This window comes from Macrobrachium nipponense, chromosome 23 (genome assembly GCF_015104395.2).
Source record: "Macrobrachium nipponense isolate FS-2020 chromosome 23, ASM1510439v2, whole genome shotgun sequence".
NCBI classification, from domain to species: Eukaryota; Metazoa; Arthropoda; class Malacostraca; order Decapoda; family Palaemonidae; genus Macrobrachium; species Macrobrachium nipponense.
The window spans coordinates 24713574-24740692 of NC_061090.1; the positions used below are offsets into that span (position 1 = coordinate 24713574).

The window sequence follows — 27119 nt, forward strand, 5'->3', positions numbered from 1 at the left end:
TTTAACAAATAGTGTGAGGGTCACCGCCGCTTTCGGCAGTCTCACCTTACATCCTTCTTCACACAAACCCCTAAAACGAGTTTCAGGCACAACATCAGCCATAATGAAGAATCCTAAGCAAATCCAAATAACGGTCCAAATCAGCGTATACCAAAGCCAAAGAAAGAATACTTCACCAAACAATCCTTAGCAAAGCAAGCAGAATTCCGTGCAGGAGGAACTAACAACGATGTTGTCAGCACCGGCGACAGAAAAAATCTGGTCTGAAAACGGGAATTGGTTCCTATTCCCGCCACCCAGCGAGGGAGAGGGTGATCACCTGACCTACCTGTAGCGTGTGCCGCGAGTTTTGAATTCTGTCGGGACGTCAGAGACTAAGCTAAGTATATATCTGCCGGGGAGGGGAAGTTGCATGTACAAAATTAAAAAAAAAAAATACTTTAATCCTTTAAAGAAATTAAATTTTTCATATAATATTATATATAACAGTTCTAATAATAAAATCTATTCTTAAACAAACCCACAAATCATAATTAGCCTTATTCTATGTGAAATGCAACCAGACTCAACAACACAATGGAAAGGCAAAACCCCATTGTGCATGAAAGTCAATTCAATCATGCTGCAAGGTGTCACAACCCAATTTTTAAGTGGAGTCTCCCATCTGTAGATGAGGGAAAGGGAAGCCGGCACTGAAAATTATGATTAATGGGGTTGTATGAAAGCATGTCTTATAAAAACATTTATTATTATGAACCCATTATAATCATAAGAGGAAAGACTTAGGAGATAAGCCCCAAGTCACATGATGGAGTCTGAAATCATGGGTACCTTCATAAGTAATGGAAATCATGGGTATTTTCATAATATGAAAAATATTTTAATCAATGCCAAGAACAAGGCTTAAAAGATAGTACTTAAGACATATGACTTTATTTGTGTCAAGATGAGGGATGAGGTATAAAGAGGATGATCTTGATCCCTACAACCTGAAAGTATATGCTCCCAACACCAACCCATATTGTAATCAATCAATGAGACTGGAGAAATCTCCTTGGGAAGAGGCAGAAATATCTAATGAAGGTGCCTCTCCATTGCATAATGTATACCTCCTACTCAAGATGAGATGAGATGTGGGTTGCTAAAACAAACTTTGCCTTTCCTCTCTCTTGTGTGAACACCAGGTGTCAACCTCAGTATGAGCCTTCCTTGCCAATGTTGATGGTACCATCTAAGCTAACTTAAATGATTCAGCCTGAATGCTACTCACCTGAAACATCAAAGCCGGAGAAGAAGGAGCAGCTGGAGGAAAAAAAAGGAAAACAGTGAAGGAAAATCCTTAGCAGTGCTGCATATACCATCAGAGGAGATTCTTCTGGTGCTTTATCCTCTTCCTCTTCAGCTGACAACACTGGAGACAGAGATCGTCACTCAACAGTTTCAAGCATGAAGATGGTTTCTTTAACGACCCTAAAATACCATCCAACCTTTGCTGGATGGGGCATGAGAGGAATCTGCCACTGAAGATACTTGTACTTGCTGTCAATCTGAAGGTGCTAAATCCTCTTGAGCTGGCGCCGAACTTGTCAAAGAAGCAAAGGAGAGCATAAGGATTGTCCAAACGTTCAGGCGCGTGGCTGCCACCTGGGAGCTAAAGGTGCTCGGCTGATAATGTCCACTTGGCAGCCACTGGGTGCTCAACTGCTTCCAAGTACCTGGAAATTGCTGGGCGCTTTGGCGCCAATTCGTACTCTGGCACCAATGAATGCTTGGGTGCTATTGGGCACGTGGGAGCCAGCTGGCATTAGACTGCTGCACTACTTGGTGCTAATGGGAGCTTGCGTCTTGGAACAGAGGAAGAGCGCTCAGGAAAGAACCTCTCCAGGCTGTCCCAAAAAGTACATGATGAGACAGCTTCCTTCACCTTCTTACATGGTACTTCTGGCATGCAAGATACGTCAACTGCAGACCTTTTCAATGGTCTTGAAGTGCCACTGGCACTTCTATTCAATTAGAAGCCTCGGAACTAGAGGAAAGCCAGAACACCGCAAAGACGCCTTTCCAATGGCTGTCTGTTGATCACCTGAGATTTAACTATAGGTGAGACTGAGGGGCAACATGACCTTGGCCAGCCCCACCAACCTAATCTTGGCTTCCGGTATGGCTTCTTCTGGTGGTGCAGGAGAGTATGCCAGAGACTTCGCCTAGGAGAATCGGCGAGACAGACAACAAGTCCTCCAATCGAACTTCACTCACTTTGAGCTCCATAAGCGCTTTCACTGATTCACCTAATTGTGATACAGTGTTCGATGATAATTCAAAGTTGTGATTGAATTTACACTCTAAGGTGGCAGTGGTGTTGGTGTCAAGAGCTAAGGAGCTGGGATAAGGATTAGGTGGAACAGTCGAAGGACTAGGAATAGGCAAAATTACAGGAACAGAAAGAATCAGAACATCACAGGTTGACCTAGCTGATTCCTGACTAGTCATAGTCATGTCTTGCTTAATAGCATTTGCTTTCCTCTGCCTATCCCTTGCTAATTTTGATAGATGAAAATTCAACACTTTCCACTGTTTAATATCCCAGCCCTCACATTCAATACAAGATTTTTCTAATGAGCAAACTTGTGCCCTACAATTAGTACAAAGCATGTGTAAGTCATATTTTGCAGAGGTTAATCTTGTTTTACAGCCTTTGCCACAACAATGAGTGCTTGACCTACTTGCGTCAGACATCGTCATGCAAACAAGTCAATTACAGTCAAAATAAGGAAAAGTCACATCCATTAAATCTAAATTAAGGATTGATATCTAAATCCCCAACTAAATAATTTGCCTAAAGGCTACCTAAACAAAGTAGTACTTCACCAATGCTCCAGAACTAAGAAACCAGCAAAGAACTCAAATTCCAAACCAGCTGCTGCTCACATCATCTTAAGATGGCAGAAACAAATTGAAATTCCTAGCTCAGTTGTTCCTCTTCTTCCCAAAAGTGGGTGGGACGCTATCACGGATTTCAAATTTTAGTTGCTGATACTAGAAACTGATAGCTATGTAATTACTTGATAAGTTTACTTATTTAAAAGTTTTCATGATAAGTTACTTATTTCAAAGTTTTCATAACTACATTATCTAATTATGCAATAAAGCAAAACAGCCTATTGCTATAACAATTAATTATGATATGAAACACTGTAAAGTTTACAGTGCAGAGCTGCCTAAACCCACTGATTTCTTACAAAGGTTTTAGAAGCTGTGCTGTAAGTCTGAAATGCATTTGGAAAAATTGACAAATGATCACATCCTAATCGCACTGGAACAAGTCAATGTGAATATCAAAACATCTCTTATCACTGTAAAACCGACCAAGAATAATTTAATGACAGTTTAACCAAATCACTAAGATTAAAACAATGTTAGAAACCTACCCAACCGCCAGCTTCCTTTACCCATCTGCAAAAACGTGATCTACTAAATACTGCAATGACCATTTCATTAACACCTGAAGAAACTGCTGTCCTTGGCGCCGCACATGAAAGACTGCAACATCTCCCACAAAAGTAAATAATGCAACTATACGTTCTCGGGTTATTCCTCCCTGGAAAAAGATAAGCAGAAAAAAGTTATGTCAGAAAAAATTCCAGTTTGGTAGCAAATAAGAAAAAAAATGTCAAAAGTTTTGTAGCAAAAAAGAAAAAAAATCATTAAGCCAAGCAATCTGAGGCTTAAACTTCCAAGTGGTAACATAAAAGAAAAGATGGATGATTACAAAAAAAAAAGAAAACAAAAAAAAAAAAAAAAAAAAAAAAAAAAAAAGGTGATTGAAATAGTACTTTCTGTAGAAATACTAAGAAACAGCAAGCAGTGGGGGAGAATATATGATTAAGCAGTAAGGGAATGTGACAGATCTAACAAAATACATGTGTTGCTTTTGATTCAATCCTACTGAGTATGGAGATAAATATATCATCAATACTATAAATATGGATAAGTTAGGCCAACATAAAGCTTTGGTAATTGGGATGACAAAAAATTATACTACAGTATACAAATTTTCTCAATTAAGATTTAGCAATATAAACTACAGGTAGTCTTGAGTTTATGATGATTCGAGTCGAGATATTTCGAAGTTACGATGGTGATACCAGTTATATTTTGAAGTTACGATGGCGATACCGATAGTGCGTGATTTTTGTCCATTTTAAACTGTTTAAAACACAAATTTGTGTAAGATCAGAATGCATTCCAAACACCCAATGAGTCTCTTGCTGGTGATGTGATGAAGAAGAGGCATTCCATCACTTTAGAGAAAAAAATAAAAAAGAATTAACAGTACAATATAGTACGTATATGTATAGATTGGTGTAGGCTAGGCTGCCTCTTAGTTACAATATTTTCAAGTAAGGAATGGATCATTGTAACGTATCCTCATCGTAACTAGAGGCCTACCTGTATCTTTCTGCAATGCAAACTTAATTCCCTAAACGGCCAAAATGTTGTTCACAGTTATAGAGGCCCAATTACGTTTTCATTAAAATTAATTTTAAAAATTGGATAGAAATGAAACAAAATGAGACAAGCTTTACAGGATCCGAGTTAATAAATGAAGGGAAACTTTCTGAACAAATATGACTATACTGACTTCAGAGATTATTTTGATCCTTTAATAACAAAGGAAAAAATAAATCACCTTGTAAAAACTGTTAAAAACTGATAATTTTGAAATCATAAAAATTTCTTCTGATATGTGATTGATGCTTTGATGTCAAAAGATGTTACACTTCACAAATATATGATCAAAACCTCATGTTTGTTTTAACATTTTCTTTTCCACTTTTGATAATACTATGATAAGCTTCAAAATAACACCAAAACCAGCCTCTAATAAGAAAAAGAAATTCATGGCAAAACAATTACAAAAAAAACATTGTCTGTTCATAAAACTGGTTAAGGTGCTTTGTCACGAAATTTTGGAGCACCCAAAACCTCAGAGGGTCTAATATTCGGCTAATTGGGCAGATACACTTATGTGCTCTTTATTAAGATTATTTCATTCTCTGTACTAAATCCTTATTATGCCAACAGTTTTATGGTTTAAAACAATACACTAATAATTACTACATCAAACAGTTGACAAAATGATATTGTTAAGATACAATAAAGTTTTGTACATACTTACCTGGCAGATATATACTTAGCTATAGACTCCGTCGTCCCCGACAGAAATTCGAATTTCGCGGCACACGCTGCAGGTAGGTCAGGTGATCTACCGCCCTGCCGCTGGGTGGCAGGAATAGGAACGATTACCGTTCTAGAACCAGATTTTCTCTTCCACCTGTCTCCTGAGGGGAGGTTGGGTGGGCCATCAATCGTATATATCTGCCAGGTTAAGTATGTACAAAACTTTATTGTATCTTAACAATATCATTTTTTGTACATGGAACTTACCCAGCAGATATACTTAGCTGATTGACACCCTTGGTGGTGGGAAAGAGACAACTATTTACTGAATAGACAGGTAAAACAAACATACGTTGTAGGTGGTAATAAACATAAAACCTTGGTTCCTACTTGATCAGGCGGAAGACTCCATGGCTAATGCCTAGGAATCTGCTTCGCCTCAAGAGCCTCAGCGAGGATGTGACCTATGGCTAAGAGTTCTTGTGGGTCTGTCGATGGGGTCTTATCCATTTACTCGACAGAGCCTCTTACATGACAATATGCCTATGCCTAGTGGCATAATTAAGGAGCACAACACCGATCCCGACACTGATCCTAACACGAGGGTTAGTGCTTAAGTTGAAAAGAGTATCTACAAACTCCTTTCAAACAACCCAAAGAAAAAACACGACGTTAAATAAAATTTAACTCACTAGTTAAGGATCAGGTATCTGCTAACTATCCCAGCAATGTATCCGCAGACACGTATCAACCAAGAGAGAAGGATCCCTCGAAGGTTATCTGACATCCTTCGGATAATGGGAAGTCAACACAGAGTTGCATCTCCCGTATGTGACAGCTAATATGTCCTTATGACATATTGTTAGGGAAAGAACAAGATTCGGAAAAGCTCGCACTTCATGCACTTTTAATTCTCAGCTGTTTGAAGGAATCATCAATGCACTTATCAAGTGCTTAGGAGATCACAATGTCTCAAAGAAGGCCAGGGCGTTCTTTGATATAGATCTCTCTGGGTGAAGCCTGGAGCCTGGCTAGCGCTTCGTGCCTGGCAGGCGCCTAGAGCCTGTCTAGCGCCTCGCGCCTGGCTGGAGCCCTTGCGCCTGAATGGCGCCTAGAGCCTGGCTGGAGCCTCGCGCCTAGATGGCGCCTTGCGCCTAGATGGCGCCTCGCGCCTGGCTGGTGCCTCCTGATGGCATGCTCCTTCCTGGCTAGCGCCTCGCGCCTGGTGGTGCCTGATGGCTCCTCCTTCCGGCTAGCCTCGCGCTGGCTGGAGCATTGCGTCTGGCTGGTGCCTTGCGCCTGGGAAGGCACCTGGAGCCTGGCAGAAGACTTCATGATTAACTGTCTATGAGGTCTGCATGCCTCAAGAGTTTCAGCGAGGTAGAGACCTATGACTGACAAACCTTCAGGATCATGTCAATCGGGGCTAGCCACCCCGCTTATACGACAGAGCCTTCTCGGATCGTGCCATTGGGGGCTGACCCACTTACATGGCAGAGCCTTACCTGTATCATATCAATGGGGACTAGCCCTCTTACATGACAGAGCTTTAGGTTTCTCTTTACTGGAAGGAGCCTTGCGTCTGGATGGATCCTCAATCCTGACTGGAGCCTAGCCTTGAAGGAGCCTGGCACCTGGATGGCGCCTGGCTGGCTTCTAGAGCCTGGCTGGCTCTAGAGCCTGGCTGGCTCCTAGAGCCTGGTTGGCTCCTAGAGACTGGCTGGCTCCTAGAGCCTGGCTGGCTCCTAGAGCCTGGCTGGCTCCTAGAGCCTGGCTGGCTCCTAGAGCCTGGCTGGCGCCTCGCGCCTGGCTTGGCTCCTCCACACTTGCTGGAGCTTCGAGCTTGGAAGAGTCTCTAGGCTGTCTGGCAATGTTCCCCATCGGACACTCTTTATATCTGTCCGATTTGTTTGCCTCTGGTGCATATTTGCGCCAGGTTGGAGGCCCGCTCCTTATCTCAGTATCCGACCATGACAGAGTTCCTTGGAACTGTCCGCCTCTGGCGTTTTTCGCCTGTATTGGCATTTGGCGTTCTGGCGCTACATTGTCAGAGAGTCCTGAACAACCAACCATAGTTATCAGGAGACTGGAGAAGGGTGGAAGAATAATTCTTCCCCTTTGAGCTTTTGGCCCCATGGCAAGGGGAGGTGATTTTAGTCAGCTACACCCGTAGACGACAGGATATCTAACAATACGAGAGAGAAGAGTCTTCCTGAGGAGGATCCTTCAGTGAACACTTCTTTTGCTAACGAGATCTCTTCTTACATGTTGATGAGGTTCCTCGTTGCAGAAGAATTCCCTATCCTTGCCCGAAGGAAGGGAAGGAGTCTGGAAGTCGAAGGAGACTCTGAGCTATGGGGGCGGAACCCTGATTTTCTAGCTCTTATTGTATCTTCTGAATACCTTCTGGGAAGCATTTTGAGCCCTCTCGCACCCCGAAGACTCTGTAGGCAAACGTTTAAACCACCTCTTCTTCTGTAGATGAAAATGTAAGTACCTGCCTGGGCAACTAAACTTCTATCTGAAAGCGTTGCGTCATGAATAGAGGGTTTTAGTTCTTTTGCCAGACATACTATGCTGGCAAGAACCCATTGCCGAGTCTCCATTGAATCTGATGCGAGATTCCAATGCACAAAAAATTCACTTGTCTTCTTGGTCGTTTAGGCTAAGAGAAACAAAGAATTCCTTCATAAACTTCCTCAAAGAAGTTTGATGAGGAGCAGTTCCATTTTGTCGGAACACGGAATCTGTGGCCACAAAAAAAAATCCCATTCGAAGTACATGATATCCTACTCTTGTCGTATTGCGGTATCGTATAAGATCCCGAAGATCTTAATCCTCTGTTATCTCTAATTCCCTTTGTAGAGACAGAGTATGGCCTTTTACTGCGTCTTTGATAGCAGATATATACATAGGTGATTCTTCCCTCTGAAAGTGAAGAAAAAAACCTCGCTATGTGTTCACAGAGGTATCGGAAGAGGACAGTTTCCTCATTCCATCTAGCACGATCTGCAGCAATTCTATGTCCTTAGCCATGACTATTGTCATTTACCTTGAAAAAACCTCTCATTCATGTCCACTTCTGGTCAGTCTGCATGCGGACAGACTCAGAGTGGAGAGGTTTATAGGTCTATTTATAATAGATTCTGATAGAATATCAGATACTCTGGAAAAGCCGTACGAACATGCTGTGAGAAGAACGTGACTTCTGTGAATCCAACCTCTCTAAGGCCAAAATGAGGCATACATCCTCTCTTCCTTTGACGCCCAGTTATCTTTAATATCTGTTAAGAATTTATAACTAGGGGAAAAAAGGCTAAAGTTTATTCCCCTTCTTTAAATTTAAAGATGTCTTATATTGCTACCTCTCTTGGTTCGAGGAAAAAGAAGCAGTCTAAAGGAAGCCTGTTCGTCTTCTACCTTACAAAGAGATATGAAGAAGACTTTCCGCAGGTTCTCACAACTCTTTTCAATAAAAATGTTAGACATACGTTAACAGTTATTATCTTCGATCGAGAAGGTTCTCACGGACATGCAAAATCTTGCATCGAACTCTTAAGGATCGTTACGTTCCGTGTCTGTTCCCAAATAGGTTCTCTTTTGTTAACGCGAAACAGGGGCGAAAAAGAGATTCTCGATGCTCTTTGCGATATGAGTGTCTCGTGGAATTGGCCTACGTGATTAAAATAAATCATTTCATCATTCCTTGTAAGCGACCCCCTTTTCGATTAAATGGGTAACGAAATCAGGAACGAATCTTGCCGTTACCGAGCCTGCTGTCCGAGAGGCTACTGGACTCTTAGGTTAATAACTCGCTAAAACGAGAAAATATCTTGGATGGTGCTTCTGGCGCGGCAGGCGCTTCTGGCGCAATTTGCGCCAGGCTGGCGCTTCCTTCTAGTTCTTTTTAGGTTATGTGCCATAACATCTATGCCTTTATGGTACCCGGACATCCCTTCACATGTTAATTCCATTCTTAGTGGGAAAAAACTATAATTATACGTAGATATAGTCCATTCAGGGAAACAACTTCTGCCACTAAGAGAATGTTTCCCATCCGACTCACCCAACTTTCTGAGCAATATCCGAATTTAAAAAGGTTGTGTGCGTTTCTCGAAAGGATGAGGAGAATTAATTATATATCGCGAGCTGCCGTATTAGAATCCTTATAATACTGTAACATTGTGGTAAACAGCATTAATCTAGGAAACCTTTGTTAAGGATACTAGGAATTCTGTAGTTAACCTCGGTATGTGCATAAGACTTGACCATACCGTAGTCTTAAAGTGAGTTCTCTACTACATTCATCTTCTCACTAAGCATGTACTCTAATAAGCCATGCTTTCGTAAGCATGAGAGCATATACAATAATAGAGTTCCGCTGCGTTAGAATCCTTTAAAAAATGTTACCTTACGCGGTAAACAGCATTGAAATGTTGTAATATCTCTTTTTATTGAAAGCTTCTTAGCAAAAGGCAGACAATATTTTATTTATGTTTGCTTAACTATCCCCTCAATCCGAGGCTCCAAACCAACGATTGTAGGGGAGGAGACACTGGTTATTCATTCCATCCCGCAGGAGAGAGACATGTTACCGACCACTCATGACGACAACCTACAATGATACTGCGTTGTGTCTCAAGCGATAGCAGTCTTCGTTAGCCGACTGGCCTTACTCTTCCAGATGTTTGCCAGCTTACTACTCCATTAATAAAGGAATCTTATAAAATTATTATCGAACTTCAGGAAGTTCTTATAATGCATATCTAAGCGAAACAAGACTTCGATAAATCTAGAAGCTAAGTAGGTGTTGTCTTAACAATCCCTTTAAGCGTAGTCCTTCCTAGGAAATTCCTGAAGGATACTGGTAACTGATTGCTCAGCAAAGAAGTAAACTACGGTATGTGCTTATGATTTGCCGTATCGTATTCTCATACAGCAGATACTCTACTACCTTCTTTCCCTGCCGAGGCAGATAGAGAAAGGATATTCTGGTGCTGGATCTTGCACCTAGCGCCTGGAATGTTCCGCGCGCCTGGAATGTTCCGCACGCTAGAAAGGAGACTCGCTCCTGGAACGTTCCGCTTGCGTGGAAGGTCCGTGCGCCCTGACAGTTCCGAGCGCCCTACTAGACCCCTTTTAGAAAGAGCCTCTTGCCGGAAACGTTCAATGGAAGGATCGTTCTGATTGCCACTCTACTGTAAGGCTCCTTGCTCTAGCCGTCTGTTTTTCTGGCGCAATTTGCGCCAGGCTGGCGCTTCGTCTCTTTGAAGGCGCCTTGCGACAAGAAAAATTTCTAGAACGCGGCTCGCGTTTGTTGTATGGAACGCGGCTCGCGCTAGTCTGTTAGCTGGAACGCGCCTCGCTGCTGGCTATAGGAACGTAGGTCACGCTAGCTTGCTGGAACGCGGCTTCCTGGCAGCGGCTGGCTCTGCTCAGTGTTTTCTTAGTTTTCAGAGAACGCGCTAGATCATCGCTCCAAACATACATTCTTCGTCTTTTCGGATGTAAGATGAAGAGACGCACTTTTTAAGGATGCCTTATCAATGGCTATCCTTGGCAGTCTGGACGTTCTACAGAAACCTGCCGATGGGACGCCTGACCGGTGGGGGTTCTCCCTAACCTTCCTGCGGCTGTCGACTTTCCTCCTCCACTGGGTCTGGGAGTTTGTTTAAGAAAGGTCTAGGCCTGGAAGCGCTACGGAGCCGATCAGACGCACCCTCCACTGCACTGGGAACACTATATTCACTTCTTACCTTTTTAGAGCTCGCCTTTTGAGCTCCATCCATTTATCTTCAAATTTGCACATATGAATTTGTAGATTCTGTGGAGTAAGAAGGTGATGAGGATGCAACAACTACTAGAATTGTCAATACTCTAACTGCTCGTTAGTACGAGAGCTCTAAAGCTTCTAAAGGAAGCGTATAGTTATATGCTTTCTGACTTCCTAAAGTAGGAAGTTAGATCTTATATTTCCTTCATCAAGTTCTAACACTCATACACGTATTAGTGAAAAAAAAAATATCAATATTTCCCTTATTGCAAAATATAAGTGTCTACCGAAAAATTCGGTAGTTTCACGTAATATATTCTTCGAAATTTCGATACCAAATTCATTAAAAAGTTAATAAAAGCGTATGCCAAACCAAAGACCCAGTACTTCCCTGCAAAAGACAGCCCAGAAGGTCGATGGCGATGAAAAAAACGAAAATCAAAGTCAGGAGGTAGCAACAACGTATGTTGACACTACCGCGACAGAGAAAAATCTGGTTCTAGAACGGTAATCGTTCCTATTCCTGCCACCCAGCGGCAGGGGCGGTAGATCACCTGACCTACCTGCAGCGTGTGCGCGAAATTCGAATTTCTGTCGGGGGACGACAGAGTCTATAGCTAATATATATCTGCTGGGTAAGTTCCATGTACAAAACCACCATGTTAAGAATCTTAAAAACTCACATAAGAGGCCTCAGATGTCTCTTACAACAAAAGATCCAGTGCCAACTACACAGCATGGACATTTGTTGCAATACATTCTACATTATACTATTAGTAATGATCTTAGGTATAAACCATTTTTTCAACTTCTGTACTAAAAGTGTTAAGATTTTGGATCCGATGTATTCTACAAGGCAGAGGTTTCATTTAAGATGATAAATTTGAATATTTGAGGTTCAACTAAATGTTTTACCATAAATAATTCTGTGCAGAGCTGGAAAAAATTTTCCATATTGATGCTCTCCAGGTGAACAGACTCCGCCATACGTTGAACATTCCTGCGTTCCTCTGTTTTGGCAAATGCATCAGCTAATTTCCTGAGTTCCTGTCCAACTCTATATAAGGCAGGATTGCGATACCTGAAATAAACAGCAATGATGGAAGTTTATAACACGACACCTTCTCCAATATGATAATAATGACTATGGATCACTGATGAAATATAGAATCCCTTAAATAGTCTTATGTAAACATTAAATATCAACTCTACAATGCGTAAATGTAATTTAATCATAAAAGAGCAATACCTTAAGGATGATAACCTTGTCAACAACCAGCTCTAGCCATACTAATATCAAGGAAGGACACATAATTCTGAATTGCCAATGCTACGGGTCTGACCTACTAAAGATTCACCATTACTTAGGCTATATTCCAACACGAGGTTATCACAATTAAGTTAGATATAGAAGCCTTGTTGTGGGCAAACTTTTCTCTAATTTTACCTTAAAATGCACTCACATTTGTGGTATGCCTCATTAAAGTTTTCATATAGTAAAACACTGGTATGATTACCCACCCCTTGATGTATAATGGCTGTGCTGGGGTTCGGAAAGACGATTTCTAAGTAGAGTTTCAGAAGTAAAGTTGCTTAATAAATCTTGAGCATCATCTTCTATACTACCGTCTAGTGTGGTGGCTGGGGTCCGTACCCACCACCTCTTAAGTTTAAAGGCAGGATTCTTGTCACAGACTGAAAGAATGATGGGTCTTCTTGGGGGGGTAATGGCCGAGGGCTGCACCATGAATCTCTTCGATCTGACTGATAGTTTGGAAGTCTTGGTAACCTGTCATACTCTGTCAAAAATATATATACGTATATGTATACATATTATATACCTACTGAATTTACTTTCCATAAATAAAATTGTCTATATACAAACAAAGACTTCTTATCAGAACCTTATAAAAAATAGTTATAAATCATCATTGCACTGGATTCTTCCTCTAGTTAATGTTGGGATACCATTATTAGTATAGACATCTGCAGCTCTAAACATTAGAAATTGTTAATGGATCGCCAAAACATTATAAATTGCTAGAAAGGCCTTAAAATGTTGGATAAATATGGACCATCTGGCTCCAATAGGTCCAGTATTTGGTCAATAAACTTTTTATTGGGCATAATGGGAAAAATGTTAAAATGGTGCCAATCTCTCTATCATATAAAGCTTAAAACAATCTTACAAGACAAATTATTCCCATCCAACATCAAAATGTTTTTATTAAACATACTGCACTGTACTGGTTTAAAATGGTACCTTTCAAGATACAGTACAGAGGATATTATGCTAAAATCCCTACATCTATGGGATGTTTTTGGCAGGTATATTTTCTACAAATTAGGCTGTATAAAAAAATTTATAGTTTCTTCCATAAATATTAATGAAGTCCTGGTTTAAAAAATGGTACCTTTCAAGATACAGAGGAATAATATTATACTAAAATCCCTACCTCTATGGGATGTTTCGAAGATATATTTTCCTACAAAATTAGGCTGTATAAAAAAAAAATGACAATTTGTCGAAAATTGCATTTTTCCTAACTATACAAAACCTGAGGTCCGTTAACAATAGGAAGTAGCTAGCGGCAGCTGGAACGGTCGTAAGCTTCGACAAGGGGAGAACGGTAGTTAACTACTTCTCCGACAGTCGCGCGCCCGCGCGACTGGGAGGTAAACAAATCACTTTTGCTTTGGCCCATGCAAAATACGCAGAGTGAGGGGTGGTGGCATGAGGAGGGACTATATGTAAAGGACCTCAGGTTTGTATAGTTAGGAAAAATGCAATTTTCGACAAATTGTCATTTGTTCCGATACGTAATACAAACCATCGGTCCTTTAACAATAGGGAAGACTCACTTCTTGGTGGGAGGAATCTGAGTCTTTTGATGAACAGACTGGTGTTCGCATCCCTGGAATGCCTCCCTGGTCGTAAGAGCGAGGGAGGGATCCAAGCCTCTGTTCCGATTGATCGGGGTGTGCACCGCAGGATCAATGGTCAGACCTCTGGGCCGATACTAAGTAGAGAGGCAAGCGTATCTCTTCGTACCAGCAAGCAAGAACTTGTTCCCTGTTGCAAGAGGGCAACATAAAGTATGGGTTGTCTCAAGCTGGCATTTCCACTTCCTCCCCTTGGTGGAGGAAGTGGTGGATATACGCTCCTATCCCTAGTGAAAGGGATAGGATGGGGCTCTGTTAAGTAGCTCACCTTGATCTTGTCCTTATACCAGCAGGGTGACGACCGTGTCCCTCTAACTACAGGTAGAGGGGAAGAAAAAAGATGGAAGAGGAGCCAGTCACACTCTCATTCACCATCCATTCTTACGGTCACACCAGGACTCGATGCTGTTCAGCCTGCGAGGGTCTGGGTTCGCTACACAACGTGTTGAGCAGCCACCACGGGGTCCCAAGGAAAAAGTCCAAGGACCTGTGGGCAATATCCCGAAGGTAGAAGGAAGGGCATGTGGTCTGTTGGACCAGACCCCTGCCTTCAGTACCTGCGCCCAAGGAGAAGTTCTTGCGGACAAGGCAGCATCTCCTTCGCATCGAGGCGGTGAAGTCCATTAGGGAAGGCGGGATTGTGAACGACTCGAACCAATCGTAGCAGGGACCGAAGGGTTCTGAGTCTTCGCTACGAAGTTCGGTACGAAATCGAGCGTCACGGATCCCCATCCCCTGGGTGCTTGACTTCGCAGGAGAAGTCATGCAGTTCCTCAGAGGAAAAGAAGGAAATAGTCGCATGACCTATCCCTCTTCTCTACTTCGGTGATGTCCAGTACCCATACTGGTCTGTCCGTTAGCAACGAAGTCTCTCGCATCCTCCTATCCCCATGCAGCGAAGTTCTCGGTAGTGGTGATAGGACACCGACACTCCAGGGGTGGGTGTCAATGATATGGGTACTGTGACAAGCTATTAAAACGAAGTAATGGTGCCTTTGTAACAACCGAACTAAGTCAACAGCGTAGTTCGTAACTGACTCGGGCGCTCTGACAGCTGCCGACTGACTGCGTTCGGTAGGAGGCAAGTTGTCAAAGCATCCGAGTAAGTCACGTGACCTTCGCCTTTAAAGGGTTATGCCGAGAGACCAAACAAATAATGTATTTGTTTGTCACCAATGCCGGACAGCGAGGTGATGATTCTCTTAAGGCATGTACCCAACAGGCGAAAGTCAATTGCCTTCTAGAGACCGAGGTCCCTGAAGGTAAAACATCTCATGTTTGTTGAATCTCAGCTAAGGAGAAACAACACTATGTACCGTTGAAGACGAAGGTAGATATTGAATGCAACCTACGTCTTCACATATGAATCGAGAGAAGGATCTCAAGATTCATAACCTGTGCTTACAAATGACTGAAAACGCTTAACCGCTATTTCATTGCTGTCCGGTGAGAAGTCGTAGTTGCAATGAAAGCGGGGCATTCTTCGGTAATGAAAACACAGGTGAAAGCCGCCTGAAGAACTGCTTCTCATGGGCTGAACATTTGGAAGTAGAGCTGTCAGGTCGGAGAGTAGGCGATGTTCTTCTAACACATCTTGTAATTCGGGTTGAACAATGAACAATTGTACACCTACGAATACGAGATATTTTGAAGACAAACTCAGATGTCTGCAAAATCATTCGCATTATCGCAGTGCGATGCAGCGGGAGACTTGTACAGACTTCTGTTACCGTGCGGTAAACAGAAAGATGAAAGAGTCAAGAGGATATCTCTGTTGAAAATTCTCGCAATGTCGAAGGCGATGGAATCTAGCGTCACAGCAGTAGATGGTCCTTCATTATTGCGAGAATCCCCGTTAATCAGAGACCTAAGTCCATGATTGTTGGGCAGAGATACGGTTCGGTAGTCAATCAAGCAGGGGAGAGAGAGACATACATGACCGTGCATCTCGGAGGCCCAGCTGATACTGAGCTGCTATCAGGCAGTTCAATACGCAGTGGTTGAGCCTGAGCTCTCGCTGACTCGTCATCCTGAGTTGCCAGGTAATCCATTATTCCACGAAGGAATGCGTTCGGCTAGAACTACCGAGCATAAAAGATATGCTCGGGCAATTATATTTAGGCGAAACGAATTTCGGTAAATATAAAAGTTGAAATGGTGTTGTCGTGACAAACCATAAGTATATAAAATTGAAAACTGAAAACTCCTGGGAGGTTGCAGGCAACCCCGAGTTGCAGTTCAATTAGAATACTTCTCTTATAAGTCGCAATCCGTAGATTAACTAGGATATGCGCCTACCCCTCGGACAATTCACTGCTTAGTAGAATCATGTCGCGAGGTTAATATACGTAGTATATTTGTAGGATTCTGAACAACGATCTCCATCCTAAATTCTTTCCTTCAAGAAAACAAAATAAGGATTGGAGATCGACCACCTTCGTTCTCTATCAAAGAGAGTGAAGGAGAAGTCTTCCTCGAAGGAAAGCTTCAATGGTGAACAGAATACTAAGACGATAGTTCAAGCCAAACTGGATATTCCCGTCCGATCTCCTCTATTCCAGGTTGGTCGCCTACTGTGAGATAGTTTCTATCAGCAGCAGTCTTCATTCCCAATGCTAGAAAATTCCAGGAATTCGAGCATAGGCGAGGTCCCGATTATCGTGTAAAACATATCGGGGATTCTCGTCTCGCTCACTTTGGACGTGGGTCTCGCGTAAGTGTTTGAAGATCGTAAAAAACTCGAAACGACCTCTGAATGCGCTAGAAATTCCGTAGAATTCTAAGCAGTCTGCGAAACCCCCACCGAATTCGTCAAACGATATCGGCTGGTGGGTCCTCTCGATTCCCGTAGAAATCGAGGAATGGGGCAGGATTCCTCCTCAACGACCGGGGCTTACGTCAGGTAGGACCCGAAGGTCCCCCCGGTAGCGCAGTCCCGAACGTGTGGGATCCTACAAAGAAATCTCTGTAGGATCCTTCCCCTTTCCCTCGTAGCCGTAAGGAGAGAGGGAATGGGGGAGGAATGGATACTCGCTCGCCTTCCCAGTGGCAACTAGCAGTTGGAGAAGAGTAGGAGCAGCCATCGCCTTGCGGCGATGGATCCTCTCAGAGTCTGGGAAAAACGTATCGTCAGGAGAAAACGTTTTTCCCGCGGAGGGTTACGAACTCTCACTGTAGGTAAGGTGGGTCTGCCGCCACTTTGTGAACGTCGTCTGGGTGGGGCTGATCGACACCTGACAGGAGAGAGCCGATACCGTCCTCCGACTCATTCCAGTCCTCGTCGAGGTCGAAAACCTCTCAGGAGGACCGAAGGAGTATTTAAATACGGTGTCGAAGACACGTAGAAACGCCGCTGTCGCAGTAGAGGAGGTGGAAGTAGCTTGATCGACCGGCAGAACTGAGAGAGCCTTCTTGTCCGAGACGAGAGACAACTGGTTCGAGACAGAATCGGCAAGCTCCAATCGCGGCAGACCACCGTCGGTTTGGGTTCCCTCTCGGGCCCCAAAACGACTCGAGCAGAGACGTGGGCTCTGCTGGTGGGAGCGGCAATCCTTCCGCAGGGTCATTATGCTGACGAATCAGCTTAATGACTTCTGCAAATTCCTCTGTATCTCGGGAGTAACCGCGTCTTGCGGAGTAGGGACCGTCCCAGTCCCTCCAACAAGAACAGATCTGAGATACTCCTCCTTCAGAAGGAGGAACAGCGGCAGACCCCTGACGGTCGCCTCCAGCTAATTGCGCGTATGTCCTGGTCGGTCCTAGAACCGTGCCTGGTCCATACGGCGTCATAGCGGGATCGCGAGCGGCGCACCTCTCGCGATCACTCATAGGTACCTCGCTCCTCCCGGTGTAGCCCAAGGAGGTTGAAGGTACAGGAGAGGCAGACCTGACGCTCCCCCCTAGCTCGCTGGCAGGACCAGCGTGCTTGGAGGGCTGCTGCTGATCGTCAACCCGCGGTGGCGATCGAGCAGCAGGCCTAGCCTTGCCGCTCGCCTGGGCGAGAGGCTTGGCTGAGAACGTCGACGCTGATCTCTAGCGTCAGGCGAGCTGTTGCTGGTTTACCGTCTCCGCCCCGGTCACCCGATGGAGCGGCGTCAGGTGACCTGCTAGGCTCGCTGTCTGCGGTGAGGAACCGGCGAGCGTCCTTCTCGGGCGCGTCGAGCCGCTGGTACCAGCCGTGGCTGGTACCGACGGCCGCGGGGACCCCTTCCTCGCCTCACCCGTGGCTGGTCAGCGACCGTCACGTCAACCCGAGCAGCCAGCTGGTCGCTGCGAGAGCGTCCACTGGCCTGGCGAGAGTTGTCTGCACGACACTCGCCAGTCTTCTGCTCCGCGCTTCGGTCTTGGCGGCGAGCGAGCTCGGGTGTCAAGACTTTGGCTGGACGGTCTCCCCCGCGGGAGACCGTCCACATCGGTACTTCTCGCTAACGAGGAAGCCGAGGGCGGATCCTGGTTTAGCGGCAGAACCGCTAGAACCAGGCGAGGAAGTGCCAGCCGAGCTGGTACTCCTCTGGTCCCCGTCTTCTTCTCCTTGGTGAGAAAAGACGGGCCCTGTTCCCGAGGGAGCAGGAGGACCAGCAGAAGAGCTCCCCGAATCGCCGGAGCGAGACGGGCCCTTAGAAGGTCCCGAAGGAGCCTTCTTAGGGGCGGAAAACCAAAACCCGGGTTACCAGCTGGTCGCTGCAAGAGCGGCCGCTGGCCTGGCAAGAGTCACCTGAGGCGGTCTCTCACCAGCCTTCTGCTCCGTGCCGCGTCTTGGCGCCGAGCGAACTCTGGCGCCGAAACTTGGCTGACGGTCTCCCGAGGGGAGAACGTACACTCGGGATCTCTCGCGAACGAGAGACCGAGCCGGAACCTGGCGTAGCGGCATCGCCGCTAGCACCAGGCGAGGAAGTACCAGAGCTAACCGATACTCCTCTGGTCCCCGTCTATCTCTTCCTTACGGAAGGGGAGACGGGCCCCGCCTCCCGAAGGAGCAGGAGGACCAGCAGCAAGGACCCCCCCGTCCCCCCGGGGTGGGACGGGCCCTTAGAAGTTCCCGAAGGAGACTTCTTAGGGGGGAAGGCAGCCCTTCTTCTTCTTCGGCTTATGGGCCTTAGAAGTCGAAGGGGAAGAGGCAGCAGCAGACGATGAAGACGAAGATGACAGCTTCCTCTTCTCCTCTTCCTCGTCAGCTCACGCAGGACAGTCGTCAGGTCCTCCATCCAGCCGGAGCCGGGGCTATTACCGAAGCAACACGGCCCGACTGGCACCTGTCCGGAAGGACCTGGGACTGGGGAAGACACACCGTGGGCAGGACCAGCATGGACAGGCACAGGAACCAGGAGCGACAGGAACAGCAACCAGCTCAGGAGCGGCAGGAACAGCGGAAGCGGTAGACCCAGAAGGGACAGCCAAGCCAACAGCGGGAATCACATCAGCGGCAGGTACGGCAGGCCCAGCGATTCGGCCTAGCTAGAAAAATCATCGGCAGTCCAGCGGAACCTAGGGTCCATGGACTGGCCGGTCCAGGTGGGGCGAGCTGCTGGAAACCAGCGGAAGGGTCTGGGGCAGGCAACACGAAGAAAACAGGCGGCGGCGGCAACCCCACCTCGGTACGGCTGCGGCCCTAGTAGCGGCAGACGGCGTCATCGACACAGCATGGGGAGTGTAGACCAGTAGGGGGGGGAGCAGCATAAGCGGCCGTGGTAGTAGTGGAGACCGGCCCAGACCTCGCTAGACGCTGCAGCAGCCCGTGGATGCTAGGCACGCCCTGCCTCCGCGGTGGTCCATACCTGTCCAAGGTCGTCTCCCACGGATGTAGCACCTGCCGGTAAAACATAGATAGATTAGTAAGAGGGGTTCCCTCACGCACGGGGGAAGACATGCCCCACCCCGAACGCAAGGAAGACCCCAAATACAAAATACAACGAAGAAGCTGAGCCGGGGGGCAGGAAGGAAGACGAAGAATCGGATACCAAGGGAGTCGCGGGAGAGCTTTCCGACGACTTCCTGGCAGATCTTCGCTTCCCCCACCCCCGCACAGCAGTGAAAAGTAATATGAAAATGAAACAGAATACTGCCCTTGCGATTCACTTCATAGAACTTAAAGGAAAAAATCAATTCCCGGGTAAGAACGGAAACTTGATCCAATAATATGATGCTATCATAAAAAATATATATGAAAATGAAACAGAATACTGCACTTGCGATTTCATTTTCACATAAAAAACTCGTAAGGATCAATTCCGCCCGGGTAAGAACGAAAATTGATCCAAATTAAATTTCATGCAAATAAATAAATGAAAATGAAAAGAATATTGCAATTGCGAATCCACTTTCATTGCATTCTATTATACAAAATTAAAAGGCTCGTGCCGAGCGCAATCACACTCTCGGTAACGAACGCACAGGGCAAAAATATAATGAAAAGAGTACTTACATTTTTCAATTACACACTTTCGCCCAAAATCCATGACTCGGCGCGAGCGCGCCCGCCCTCGGCACCGAGACATAATTCAAGGGTTCAATTCATGAAAAGAGAGGAATCGCCGCATCTACGGCGATAACTCCATGTTGGTTCATAATTAAGTAATGAAAATGAAAACAGTGTACTTACAGTTTCATTTTCAAGTCAAACAAACCATTAGTAGAAAACACAATATAAACAAAGCATACGACGATGAAGCGGGCAGAGAGCGATGACGAACACGTCCTTCACACCCACGGCCGAAAGCAAAAGTGGTTTGTTTACCTCCCAGTCGCGCGACTGTCGGACAAGCAGTTAACTACCGTTCTCCCCTTGTTCGAAGCTTACGACCGTTCCAGCTGCCGCTAGCTACTTCCTATTGTTAAAGGACCGATGGTTTGTATTACTTATCGGAACAACTTATAGTTCTTTCATAAAACATTAATGAGGTCTTGAAACAAACAGCTTATGTTAAAACTGTAATCTCATATGAAATCTGGTAATTTTATATCATCAGATGCTAGCAACAACACACACCTGTTCAATACTTTCATGGTTTGTTTACTTATGGCTACTATTTTTTGACCTCTGAAATACCTAACGGAATCTCTACAGCATTACATATTCATATATGTATACACTTTTAAAACTGAAATAACAAATACATACCCATACCTTGTGCCGAGTCATCATCAAAATATGAAAAATTTGTAGTGGGTGAGCAAGCTAAATCTTCAGACAAATTCCTCCTATGTGAAAAACTACTGCTGCTACTGCTTCTTCTTCTCATTAGTGGTATTGCTTCAATATTACTAGGGGTCCTGTCAGGCTGGTCTCTTCCAGTTGGATACTGTGCTCTTACACGAGGTCTTACAGATTGATCTGGCACATAATCGTGGGCAACTCCAGCATATTGGTCAAAGCCTTGATTACTATTCTCATCTACATTATTGTTTTCACTATCTTGTAAAGCCAATTCATTGAGTTGTTCTATGGATATATTATTGCCTCTTTCATAAGGAGATGGAAGAGATCCGGGAGGAGACTGAAGTGAAGATGATGATGAAAGCAGAGATGGCTGTAAGTATGGAGACGACAAAGGGGATTCTAACTGTGATGGGGATGGGTTAAATGAGTGACGCTGACTAGGTGAGGGTAGAGGTGAAGCTTGAAAAGGTGATGAGAGTGCTGAAGGCAAGTTCTCCTGACTACTAAGGCTTGATATGGTTCCACTGCCCCTGAAATCATCATTGGAAGTTTCATGCTGGGGCCCACTTGCAGCATTCTGAGTCTCTTCAGAGGTATCATCACCATCCTTGGATGCAGATGGTCTCTGAACAGCTTTTTCACCATGGGGAGTATTGATGGCCATTTAGCCTGAAAAATAAAATAAGTAAGTACAAGAAGACAGCTAAATTAGAACACTGCAGGATTACTGTACAAGATTAATAAAGTATGTACATCAACACAGGCAATTCTTACACATACAGAGGCCCTTGTTAACTGAATATGAAATCAACAGGTAATGAGAAACTTGGACAGGGGCCAAAAAAAGATATGAGAACTTCACAAAAAAGTTCCTAACTGTCATGGTAAAAATAAAAACAACCAAGACTGCAGAAGCATTTGTTACCACATGGGCAACAAGCAGCTAACGCTTCCTAAACAGTGCTTAAAAAGTCATGAAACACTTGAAATAACAAACATGTAACTTACTACAGTATTCACTACATACACCCTCATATTCTGTTCTTGCAGAGATTTAAAATATCCTAGAAATGAAGCTTGCAACACAGTTTGTTAAGATCCCACCACATGCACTGAACACTGAAAAATGTTCTATTCATTTCTGGGGAACATATGAACTATACTAATATCAGTTACATTTCAAGAAAAAGGCCAGATTGCATCAAGGGACACAGTTAGCACAGCAGATTTATTATTATGCAGTGTGGCCAGCCAAATGGAACAAGGTTTTAAACTACCCATCACAAAACTGGTAGGGGCATTAGAGTTATAGAACTGTACCAGTAAATAGCTCTTTATATAACAGTAACAGGATAGACCTAGCTTTAGATTATGACTAAATCATAACCAAGATACTACCTCAATATTATCATACTTTGATATTCTATCGAATACATGACCTACATACTTTTCAGGCAGCTGATCTTGTGTTTTATGTATCTTTGATCACTCTTGTTAGCACAAAGAATTCCATCTTTGCTTCTGTCACTTATTAGGGACCTCAATGGGAAAGCAAAGTAGGATAAAAACCAAGTGAACTGAACCAAAACAAAATAAAAAATGCAAAGATATCACAAATTGCAAGGACACATCCAGACCTAACCTAAAGTATACTACTGGGTCCTTACATGGATCCTCCCTATCCTAACCTTATCTAAAATCCCATAAATCACTAAATAAACTCACCTCACCTTAACCTTACACATGGGTTCTAACTGGTGAAGACAGTTATGCCTGTATTATTAGTATTCCACAGAGCACAGAGAATATTCCTTACCTTGGGATGTGCATAGCATAAAAACATATGACAAATGTTTCCCACTGATCTTAACCCTTTACTGCCGACTGGACGTATTTTACGTCGACATTTTTTGTCTCTCGTGTGCCGACTGGACGTATTGTACGTCGACTTACAAAGTTTTTTTTAAAATTCGTGGAAAAATACTTATAGGGCCTACAAGCCTAAAACTTTTGAATCACGCGCCTTGGGGGATGCTGGGAGTTCACGGATCAAGGTGTTGTTTTGTTTACAATCGTTACGCAGGCACGCAAGCGCGAATTTCTTTCTTGCCCCACTAAAAAGTATCTGTGACACATCTCGGAAATTATTTCGTCACCTTGACATCATTTTTGTACCATTGTAAATTAGCCATTACATGAAGTATTATATATGAAAATGTGCGCATTTTTATGTAGAATACAACAATAAAATACTCATGATTGTAACTTTTATCAGTTTTGAGATATTTTCATATAAATAACAATAATTGCCAAAATTTCAACCTTCGGTCAATTTTGACTCTACCGAAATGGTCGAAAATGCAATTGTAAGCTAAAACTCTTATATTTTTAGTAATATTCAAATCATTTACCTTAATTTTGCAACTAATTGGAAGTCTCTAGCACAATATTTCGATTTATGGTGAATTTATGAAAAAACTTTTTCCTTACGTCCGCGCGGTAACTCTTCCGAAAAAAATCATACATGAGATTGTGGTAATGTTTGCACAATTTTAAAATTAGCCGTATATATTTTATATAGGAAATGTGCGCAATTTCATGACAATACAACTAAAAGCAACCCATGGTTGTAGCTTTTATCAGTTTGAGATATTTTCATATAAATAACGATAATTGCCAAAATTTCAACCTTAGCGTCAACTTTGACTCTACCAAAATGGTCAAAAAACGCAATTGTAAGCTAAAACGCTTATATTCTAGTAATATGCAAGCATTTACCTTCATTTTGCAACAAATTGGAGGACTCTAGCACAATATTTCGATTTATGGTGAATTTATGAAAAAAATAACATTTTTTTTACGTCTGTGCGGTAACTCTTCCGAAAAAATCATACGTGCGATTGTGGTAATGTTTGCACCATTTTAAATTAGCCGTTACATAAAGTTTTATATATGAAAATGTGCGCAATTTCATGTAGAATACAACAACTAAATAATTGGAAGGTTTTGTAGCTTTTTCTCATTTTTGAAATATTTGCATATAAATCACAATAAATAGAAAAAACCACGTTCGGTCAACTTTGACTCTACCGAAATGGTCAAAAAACACAATTGTAAGCTAAAACTCTTACAGTCTAGTAATATTCAGTCATTTATCTTCATCTTGAAACAAATTCGAAGTCTCTAGCAAAATATTTAGATTTATGGTGAATTTAAAAAAAATCTTTCCTTCCATCCGCGCGCGGATTCTCCGCCACAAATCTCCGAAATGCGTACGTCCCATTCTCGGAATATTTGCTCCGGTTCATATTAGGCATTTCATAGAGTTTTATATATGAAAATGTGCTCAATTTCATGTAGAATAAAACGAAAAATATTTTGAAAGGTTGTAGCCTTCTTATTTTCGAAATAATTGCATATAAAAAATATATATATAAAAAAATTCGACATTCGGTCAAATTTAACTCGTCAGATATGGTCGAAAACTGCAATTGTAAGCTAATACTCTTACAGTATAGTAATACTCAATCATTTGTCTTCATTTTGAAAGAAATTGGAAGTCTCTAGGACAATATTTAGATTTATGGTGAATTTTTTGAAAAAAAAATATTTGTTTATGTCCGCGCGTTGACGAATTCATGCATTATTTTGTGATAATATTTTTCTCTGTGTTGCTTTTATCATTTTACAATGTGTTATATACCAAAATGATTGCAATTTAGTGTACATTACAATGAAATAAATGTAACTTGTTACCTTCAACCGTTTTGCGCACAGCGCGATTTGAATACAATTATATATGAAATTTCGTTTTTGCGCTATCATATATCGCATTATATTTTATAGATAATGATAATTTTTTTCATTTCTGATGGTTGCATACTAAACTTCAGGCAATGACAAAAAAAGGAGCCAAAAATGAACTCTTAATCTTGAAAACTAAGCGCGCTGCGATTTTTTGAGAAAAATATTTTTTCCGCTTCCGCGCTCACTCTGAAACACCTCCGGCACACGGGGAGACAATTTTTTTTTACCACTTTGGCGTTTAAGAGTTAATCAAGGTAATTCAATGCAGTTAGGCAAGACATTTATCAATGGAGGAGATGCAAGGTGAGGCTGAGGTAAATTTCTAAAATTAAGTGAGGTGAAAATCCAGTCAGGTAAGGACCTGGTACCCTGTTAGTTAGGTTAATCAAAACTACGTTGGGTGGATTCTTTAAAGTATTCAAGGGCATTACCGTCCATAGCATTAAACTTAATTTTTGGCTTTTGCCAAACCACATACTCAGTCTCACTGAGTATGTGGGTTGTTGAATATATCGAATGGTAAAAAAAGGCAGAAACTAGAGTGGGAACTAATATATGTTGGTCATGTATCTGGCTAAGAGAGTATTAGTAATTAGGCTAGACACCTCTACCAAGCATAAGCTAGGCTAGGCTATGGTATATCAATGGAGGCAACTCCTAACGATTTCTATAAAAGATTATGCTTGGCTATAATTAAAGTATGGAGCAACATTGACACAAGCCAGGAGACTAGCCTATCAAATAGGTCGTTAGCAGCAGTGGAAGCAAAGCAGAAGACGAGTATGCAAGAGAAATCTGACCATGAAACCAGGTTAAACCTAACTTTTCCTAGACTACCTACCATGTTCTGGCCTAACAATTCCTTACCTTCCTAACCTGACTTACAGCACCGTGTCCTGACCTGGCTGGGTGGCTTCACCCTTTCTGGACCACAAAGTAACACAAAATATTGGAAAGAGACTGGTGGGACTAAATCCCCATTCGGGCAAGTGATCTGACATGCGCCACAATCTAACCAATACAATTTTAAACTAACTTTTCCTAAGGCATTGTGCCCTGACCTCATCAAAACTTACCTTCTGAACCTTACTTGGGGTGGCATGCCCTGACCTGGCCGGACAGGTGAAGCATGGACTAGCTAACATAGACAGAATTTCTATGTAACAATTCTGCACGGAATGCATGGAATGGTCCCATGAATATGAAAGCCATTAGAGTAAATATCGAATGGCCTCCTGGCGACCACCTTCCTAAAGAAATAACTTCAACACTTAGGGCTAGGTAGTACTACTACTACCTACTAGGTGGGTAGGTACTTCGAGAGGAAAGTAGAGGTCTCGCGGTGTTGCTTCCATGGGTGCTAGCTCATGATTGATGTCTATCCTGGGTTAGACTGTGTTAAGTAATTTTTTTGGGAAGGTACCTAGTCGCACTTTTATCCAGGTAGTGGCCAGGTGGCCAATTGATCATTTACCCTAGGTAGCAATCTACTAGCCTACCTACCCATCATTGTTTCCCTACACAACAGAGGTACCTAGCTAATACCCTTGGGCTATGTACCTAACTGGAATGCCTAGGGCTGATCTAGCTAACCAGCCGACCCTACCCTAGGCTACGCTGAAATAGGTCCCTTAAGTACCTAGAACTAGCTATATAATGCCTAGGACTGATCTCACTAGCCTAAAATACCCTAGGCTAAGCTGGAAATAAACTGGGAAACAAAGTGCACGTTGAAAAAATTATCACAAAGGCAAACCAACAACACTAATTTTTACGATACTACTATACTTCACGATACTAGTAAAAATACCCAGCTCAGATTAGGGCTACCTACTACCCAAGACACCCAACAAACCTAGTAGGTAATTACGATACTTCACTGTGAAAACCTAAACTCAGACAAACTCTTGGCTCCTGAGGTGATTACAGACAGGAAATGATAGCATTTCGATAAAAATGTCGAACAACTGTATAATTACCATAAAATTAGGCTATTACTCCGAAATATAATAAGATAATTACCACCAAATTCCTCTCAGAATTTTCGAAGAAGCAGAGTCTTATTTACTCGTCCAATACAATGCTTATCTGAGACTCCGATCGCTCAGTCCGCGATCAAAACAACACGTCCTCTGAGGTCTCTCGCCTCAAGTATAAGCTGACCTGAGGTGGTAATCCCCCACTCTATGCGTCAGGATCTGCAAGTTGCAATCCCCTATATACCTATATCATGCTTGCAACTTATCAGCCCAAATACCT

General features: G+C 43.3%; 1 pseudogene; it reads right to left on the reverse strand.

Annotated features, from left to right (window-relative positions):
* The window catches only part of LOC135199507 (uncharacterized), a 34487-nt pseudogene extending 7451 nt beyond the window's left edge, over nt 1-27036 (reverse strand).
* Nucleotides 27037-27119: the final 83 nt, after the last annotated feature.